The 7,501-nt window shown below is 46.3% G+C and overlaps 1 protein-coding gene across 13 annotated transcripts in view; it reads left to right on the forward strand.

Annotated features, from left to right (window-relative positions):
- The first annotated feature begins 6 nt into the window (after positions 1-6).
- Positions 7-7,501, forward strand: part of Lhfpl2 (LHFPL tetraspan subfamily member 2) — a 154,430-nt gene continuing 146,935 nt past the window's right edge. For 12 of the 13 annotated variants that reach the window (XM_029556211.1, XM_029556215.1, XM_029556216.1 and 9 more), the window contains exon 1: positions 7-305. The gene's annotated coding sequence lies outside the window, so the exon portion shown is untranslated. Of the gene's footprint in view, positions 389-7,501 lie in introns of all 13 variants that reach the window. The other variant, XM_029556217.1, reaches the window with a different exon arrangement.

Consider the following 7,501-nt stretch of genomic DNA (forward strand, 5'->3'; position numbering starts at 1 on the left):
GGTGCTGACTGGCCGTGGCCGGGGGGGCCTGGGCTGCGCGGCTCGCTCCCGCTGCGCCCGCCCCTCGGCCTCCTCCCCGTGCGCTGCCTGGCGCTCTGGCCGCGCCTCCTCCGCCCCGGCGCCGCAGACCCTCCGCGGCCTCCCGCCCTCGTCCCCTCCCGGCCCTCCTCCTTCCCGGAGCGGCCCGCCGGGGCCAGACTGAGCTGGCAGCGAGGAGGCGTAACGGAAAGCTCCGGCTCGGGAAGACACACGCGCCTGGCTCTGCGGCGGGAACGGAGACCCGTAGCCCCGGCAGCCCGGGCCAGGTAGGCGCCGAGCGCCGCACGCGGAGCCCGCGGGGGACAGAAGGGACCGGTCCGCGCTACCGCACCGAGGTCGGCGGATGCCGGTATGGGAAGGGACCGGCCGCGGTAGAGGAAAAAGTTGTGCCTGGATCGCGTCTTCGCGCCGAACCCGCGGGAGCTCAGCTCTTCCGACTCGCGGGTGCCCGCCCGGCTTAGGCGCGCTTGCGGTGGTCCCCGCCCGGCCTGGTCTGTGCCGGGTGGGTCACGCCGGCCACCGACGTCAGCTGCACCTCAGAGCTGGGCTGCATTTTTGTGGCCAGAGCAGGGACTGGGGGCGCGGGCTGGAGAGGAGGTGGGCGGGGAGTGAGAAGACCACATCTGGGATGGGTGAAGGACCGGGGGAGACTGGGTGTTTATGCAGCTTCCCCCCTTCTTTTTCTTCCATTCAGCATTCTCTTGCTTTCTGAACTGAGCAAAGTGAAAAGAGTTTCTCCCATCCGATTCAACGTTTCTGTTATTTCAGGAGGGTCAGGAGTTTCTATGAAAGTTCGTGAGCTGTTTGAGAGCGCAAAGACAAACTCATTCCCACTCTCCACCTCGCTCCCACCCGGGCGCTTTCCTGTGTTTCTCGTTTTCTCTGCCTTGATTATGTTTGCATGTAGGGTTACAGCTGGTGACCCCCATGGAAAAGTGGGACCTCTGCAGACTGTGTGCCGGAGCCAGGGGCCAGCAAGGTGTGGGGAAGCCACAGAGTCTTGAAGGGACGTTTTATTATCTGACTTGGGTGCTCTCCCTACCAAGTTTAACATATCTTGGGATTTCTGATTCTCCCCTACTGATCATCTTTTTTAAACTACCCCTTTTCAAATTTAAGAGAGATCTTTCAATGTTTTAAAAATAGGGAACAATTTCTCTCTTTCTCTCCCTCCTCTCTCCTCTCTCCTCTCATCTCTCTCTCCCTCCTCTCTCTTCTCTTCTCTTCTCTTCTCTTCTCTTCTCTTCTCTTCTCTTCTCTTCTCTTCTCTTCTCTTCTCTTCTCTTCTTTCTCTCTCTCTTCTCTCTCTCTCTCTCTCTCTCTCTCTCTCTCTCTTTCCACACACTGATAGTGTTGTTAGCCTATATTCAAAATCTGATTCTGATGAAATAATATTTGAAGCCCTGCAAGATGCAACTCCATTTTTCTCCATGTGGTCACACAGAGCAGACAGTGTGGCTTGTGGTTTGTGGCAGGGCTGCATTTTATGGAGGGGGTGGTGTATTATGAGTTTCTGGATAGGAGGGTGGGAGGGGCTCATTTGTCTTCAAAGCAGTCCAGTTAGGAAGAGTAATTACACTGTATATGAACATTTGTGAATATAATTTGAGTCATGATCTATGAACCAGTCATTTGAAGGAAAGAAGAAGGATCTTTGTAGAGCAGAGGAAAGCAGTGCCTTCTGGAAAAAAGAATGCATAGTTTATCCATGTGGATGGCTCAGAAGTGATGGCACCTGCTGACAGCAGAGACATGGGTTTGACTTAGAAATTTTGCTACATGTGGGGTTTGAGCCAGACAGAGAGGAAAATCTACAGCGGGGGATGCCTACAAAGCAATGGACCGAAAACCGCATGGATATGTTTTAGTAAAGGTTGTGTTCAACTTCTGAATGTCTTTACTGTAAAGGACTGCTGAAGTAGGAGACTAAAAACTAGGAGACTCACATTTAATCTGTTGAGTTCCCCAGAGTATAATGTACTTCATGATCAGGCAGGATTCTCAGCCTGTTTCTGTGTCTATAAAATGATGATGGGGCTGGAGAGATGCCTTAGCTGTTGAGTGCTTGTTGCTCTATTTAGAGGACCAGGATTCAGAGCCCAGCACCCACATCAGGTGGCTCACAATCATCTGTAACGAGAGAGAGAGAGAGAGAGAGAGAGAGAGAGAGAGAGAGAGAGAGCTAAATCTTAAAAAAGGGGATGATAAGTTTAAGTCAAAGAATCACCTTGAGAACTGATTGTATTTGCACAGGATTTAGGATGGTTCCCATGCATAGTAAGTGCTTAGAAAAGGTTAATGATGATTATTGGTCCTGTAAATCCCCAGGGTAAAGGAGAATGCAAGGATACCTAATTTTTGAGTGAGTTGAGTCTGTATTCATGCCTCTGACTGTCTACCCCTAGAAACATCTGCTCTTTATAGAACTGTTTGGCTGCTGCATCCTTTTGACCCCTTCCAGTCACCCTTAATTTCTAGGCAGTATGTAGTGCAATCTTTGTGTGTCACTGAGAGCTGGTGTGGAGAGGTGCTTGCAGTTCCAGGCTTGTGTTCCTTGTAATGGCAGCTCCTCAGTGCTCAGAGTCTTGGGAAAATGCAAGCAGTAAGTAAATATCTCATCTCTAGAATTTACTCCAAAAAACAACCCGAGAGTCTGTCTTTGTGTTATACCCGAGAGCAAAGTATGCAGAGATATTCTTAGCAAAACAGTATTTCTTGAACAGAGGAACTATGATATGTGTTGCTCCTTCTGATTTGGGGGTATGCCAATTCATTCATCTTGCCATTCATCCTGTCATTCAGCTAATATCCTTGAAGCTTCTCCCATGAGACAGGCTCTGGGCTTACGTTGTGCTTTCCAAGAGCTCCATGTCCACAGGGTGGGCTTGGGGACAAGGAGGCCAGTACAATAGTGTAGGAATCCTGGCAGGACAAGGGTAGGGGTGAAGAGAGCATTGGAGGGGCTGATCCCACTGCCTGTTCATCCCCTGGGATAGGCCTTCCCTAGACAGAGTCCCTGAGGATGAGGTACCTTCCAGAAGGAAACACTTGTGAAGACTCCCCACTCCCCCTTTGGAGACAGATGGCAAGGAGTTATAAGTTCAGTTGAAATGAAAACTGAACTTGAACCTTCAGAGAGATGTCCAACCTGGTGTTGGCTACAGAGACCGGAAGAGGGGTTGGGTCTCCGGACAGATGAAAGGGAGGGTTCTTGCCACAGCAGTCCCAAGTGGTTGCTGGTGAGACCTCTTTTCCCTTCCTGGTCTGTGGAAGTTTACTGAATAGTGCAGTAGGTGAGAGCTATTTATGTGTTTGTGATAGAAACTTTTGGACTTTTTTCTGCTTTCACCAGGCCCAAGTGGGGATAATCAAGCTGCTGACCTTGAGCTCAGTGACCAGGCTTATACTGATGTTATCCTGTAGGTTGGATGGGATCTGTTTGTTATTTTGAACTGGAATACTTAACATACACACAGCCAAGATTCCCATGGAAGGAAGCTTTTGGGTTTCAATGAGGTTTGGAGAGTGGTACTCCCCATTATGGGGTTGGTGTCTTTATGAGAGTTTGATCTTTTCCTGCCTTGTGAGGACACAATGAGGAAATAGTATTTAGACCACCTGGTATATGGTATTTGCTAATAGCAGCCTGAGCATTCTAGCTTACACACACACACACACACACACACACACACACACACACACACACTCATGCACGTGTACATAAGAAAATGTAAGCTTTTACTTGCAAGTATATGAGCTAGTTTTGCACATCTACACAATCCTGAATGTAAATAAAGAGGTATGTTATCTGCATGTTTTCTTAGTTTAACCTTTAAAGTCAAAGAAATATCTAGCTTTGACTTTGAGACTTGACAGGCCAGAAGGGAGAACCTCAGTGTATTTTGACTTTTCTTCATGTGGGTTCGTTCTGATTTTGTTTTAATACCACATTTTATTGATTAGGTAGTTTTTGTAGATGCTATTAAAAATATTTCCGTCAAACTTAAAGACTTCAGAGCTGTTTCCTTGGGGGTGAACATGTTAAGTTTAACCGAACTTTAAAAATTTGATGTGGTTTATAAAATAATAGACACTGAACCTTGTACTTGGTTATAACATTCACAGGAAGGACATTGGGTACTTTAAAGGTTCCTAAGGAACAACATTCAACATTATTGAGGGGACATTAGTGGTGGAGCGCTTCTTAGGCCTTCTGTGTGAAGCAAATTTCAGATGGGTATAATCAGGTTGGGGATTTGAAGCTGGCTGATATATGGAATTGACATGTTATAATACTTTTAAAGCTTTCCTTGTTTGTAGGAACATTGCTGGTAGGCAGCTGTTCCATATTTGCTATTCCCAGGCCCTCAACTCCAGGTGTTCTGCACATCCGTTCTCCTCTTCATTTTTTCCTTTAGGACAGTGTCAGGGTTCTCCAAGTTGCCTGTTCTAGAGGGGAACAAGCTTATCTACCTCTTCTCTTTTGGAGGTGACCTACTGGCCTTGGAGGGTTATTGCTGTTCATTTTCATTTCATTCATTTGTAGAATAATTAGAAGTGTGCCAGGCAAGTCAACCCCGAGGAATGCTGGTTGATTGCAGGCATACTGTTTGACTTGCGCACTACTGTTACTCCTCTCACTGCTATGGACTTATGGTAAGTCCAGTGGGGATGATTAATCATTGTCAGGCTGTATAACCAGCTTGGTACCTCATCTCACGTGCCTGCTTCACCGGGTTGGAAGGATGTAGACTAGAATTTTAACTGATTATCTTAGACTAATGGAGTTAAGGCAAGTACTATTTTTCTTTGTTTTTCTGTTTCTCAAGTTTCTGAAAGTAGTGTGTCTCCCCCTACCCTTTTTTTTTTTTTTTGAGATAGAATCTCACTGTGTAATGCTGGTTGGCCTGAAGTTCTGATCCTCCTGCCTCACTCTCTTGAGTACTGGAATTACAGGCATGTGCTACCATGCCTGGCTGCATGGTGCTTTTTGAAATAGAACAAAAGAGCTAGTGGGCTCTTTCTCTCTCTCTTCCTCCCTCTCTCCCTCCTCCTTTCCCTCTTTCCCCCTCTCTGGCATCCCTCCTTCCCTTCCCTCCAAAACTATCATTGGTTATAGTCCTAACAACTGGTTATATTCATTTCCTTTCATCTGTGTGAGTTGCCTATAATGGTGATAAGACCATCTTTGTCACTAAGCAACTTAAATTCTCTCATTGTAAATTTAGTTGCAAGTGCTAGAAGATAACAGGATTGCTACTAGGGCTGCTGCTGTGATCCAAAGCCAGAATGGGACAACTTTCTCCACACAGGCGAGAAGGACCCCCTTCCTACTCCTTATAATGGCCATGCTTTCATAAACATCTTAAGTATGATGTGAGGTTTTTCTGTCTAATTGATGAAAAGCACTGACTTAAAGTACTATTCTGGCATGTTTTTTCCCATGTTCAGTAGAACCTGAAGCAGCACTGAGGTCTGAAATAGCTGAAATAGCTCTTTTGCAACAAACTCCCCACATGCCTGGAAAGTTAAGAGGAGCTCCTTTTCCTCTGCCGATTCTATTGTTCAGCATTTTCTTTCTTTCCATGCCCAGCTGTGTTGTCAGGGGCACCTGGAGTTCAAGCTTCCTTTCTCCTGAGCAGGCTGCTTTGGGCTGAGTGTGCATGTTGTTTTCTAGCATCGAAGCATCGAGCCAGTTGTTTAAGGAAGGCTCTGACTGCATTGACAGTGGCCTCTTTTATCTTCAGATAAGTGGTACCTGGTACACACTTATGAAGGCCAAAATAACTTCTTGAAAAGTTAGCCTTTTTCTCTTGCCCACAGCGATCAAATTTTAGGAATTGAAAAATAACAGACTGACTAGGTCTGGGAATTATAACTTACCAGTCAGTAGTGTTTTGTATTTATAAATGCCTGCCATCTGTATAATAAATGCACCCTTCAGAGAAACATGGCTCACAACTTAGAAAATAATCTAAAATCACATCCTTTTAATTGAAATAGCAAACTGTTCGTTCCTAGAAGATGGTTCCACATAGTGAGGTATGTCAACAGGTACCCGTTCTTTTGCTCCCTCTCACAGACATCCTCCCAGGCTTCCCTGAAGTGGAGCTCCTAATTTACTGACTGTGTGGATCCACACTGTGGCAGGGCCATGCTCAGCAGGGGACAGTAAGTCAGTTTTAATGGGAGTCTTATTGATAAGTGGGTGTGCTTAGGTTGTCTGGTTGGCTCAGGTTGTTTTTCCCAGCTTGTGCTTAGCTCTATAGTTCTCTCAATTAGTGAAGGAAGGGCAGCATCATAAGAAGCACAGTGGGTGTGTGCAACGCTTAAACTGTAATACAGAGCTAGAAGAGCTGTCACCAGGGATGGTCTGGGCACAGAGGTCGCAATGGATAATAAAAATCCAATTGGCAGTGGTGGTGGAAGGGGGATAGGTTATGTGTACACCTCTGTGGTCAGCTGACCAAGGCTGTTTAGGATAGCAGATCATCTGAACAACATGGCCACGAGGGACAGCTTTGAAAGGAGACTCATGGGCTCTAAGATTGTACTGACTTTGTTAGCAGCTGCCATTGTCGACAAAGCTTTCATGATTTAAAACAATTTTTTAAAAAGGGGAGGGGGGCTGGAGAAATGGCTCAGCAGTTAAGAGCACTAGCTGCTCTTGCAGAGGACCTGGGTTCGATACCCAGCACCCACATGGCAGCTAATAGCCATCAAGATCTCTAGCTCCAGGGGAATCTAACACTCTCTTCTGACCTCTGCAGGCATTGTACAACACAGGTGTACCTACCTACATGGAGGCAATACACACACAAAATAAAATATTTTTTAAAATCGCTCTTTCCCTTCTTTCCCTCCCTCTTCTTTTTAGAGTCTCACTATGCAGCACTGGCTGGCCTGTAACTTACTATATAGATTAGACTGGCCTTGAACTCACAGAGATCCTCTTGACCCTGCCTCCCATGTGCTGGGATTACAGCCCTATGCCACAGTGCCTGGCCTTTAAAAACAAACAGCCGGGCATGGTGGCACATGCCCCCTAGGCCCAGCACTCGGGAGGCAGAGGCAGGCAGATCTCTGAGTTCAAGGTCAGCCTGGTCTACATAGTGAGTTCAGGTCAGCTGGGACTACAGGAAGACCCTGTCTCAAAAAGACAAAAAACAAAACAAAACAAAAAAACCCCCACAAACAAACAAAAAATAGCAAGAGCTGTTATTGAGTTAGCTTTCTTTGAGTTTAGATATATACATTTGATTTTAAAAAATCTTGGCTGGTAGAGATGCTATAAATATATTGTATTCATGTGTGAAATTACTAAAGAATAATAAAAAAAAAAAAAGGTAGCTGTGCCTGGAGGTATATGCCTTTACTCTCAGCACTCAGGAGGCAGAGGCAGGTGGCCAGCTTGGGCTACAGGGAGACCCTGTCTCAAAAAGACCAAAAGAAAAAAAGATAA

The sequence above is a fragment of the Nannospalax galili genome, unplaced genomic scaffold (genome assembly GCF_000622305.1).
Source record: "Nannospalax galili isolate Female #2095 unplaced genomic scaffold, S.galili_v1.0 scaffold45, whole genome shotgun sequence".
In the NCBI taxonomy this organism is placed as follows: Eukaryota; Metazoa; Chordata; class Mammalia; order Rodentia; family Spalacidae; genus Nannospalax; species Nannospalax galili.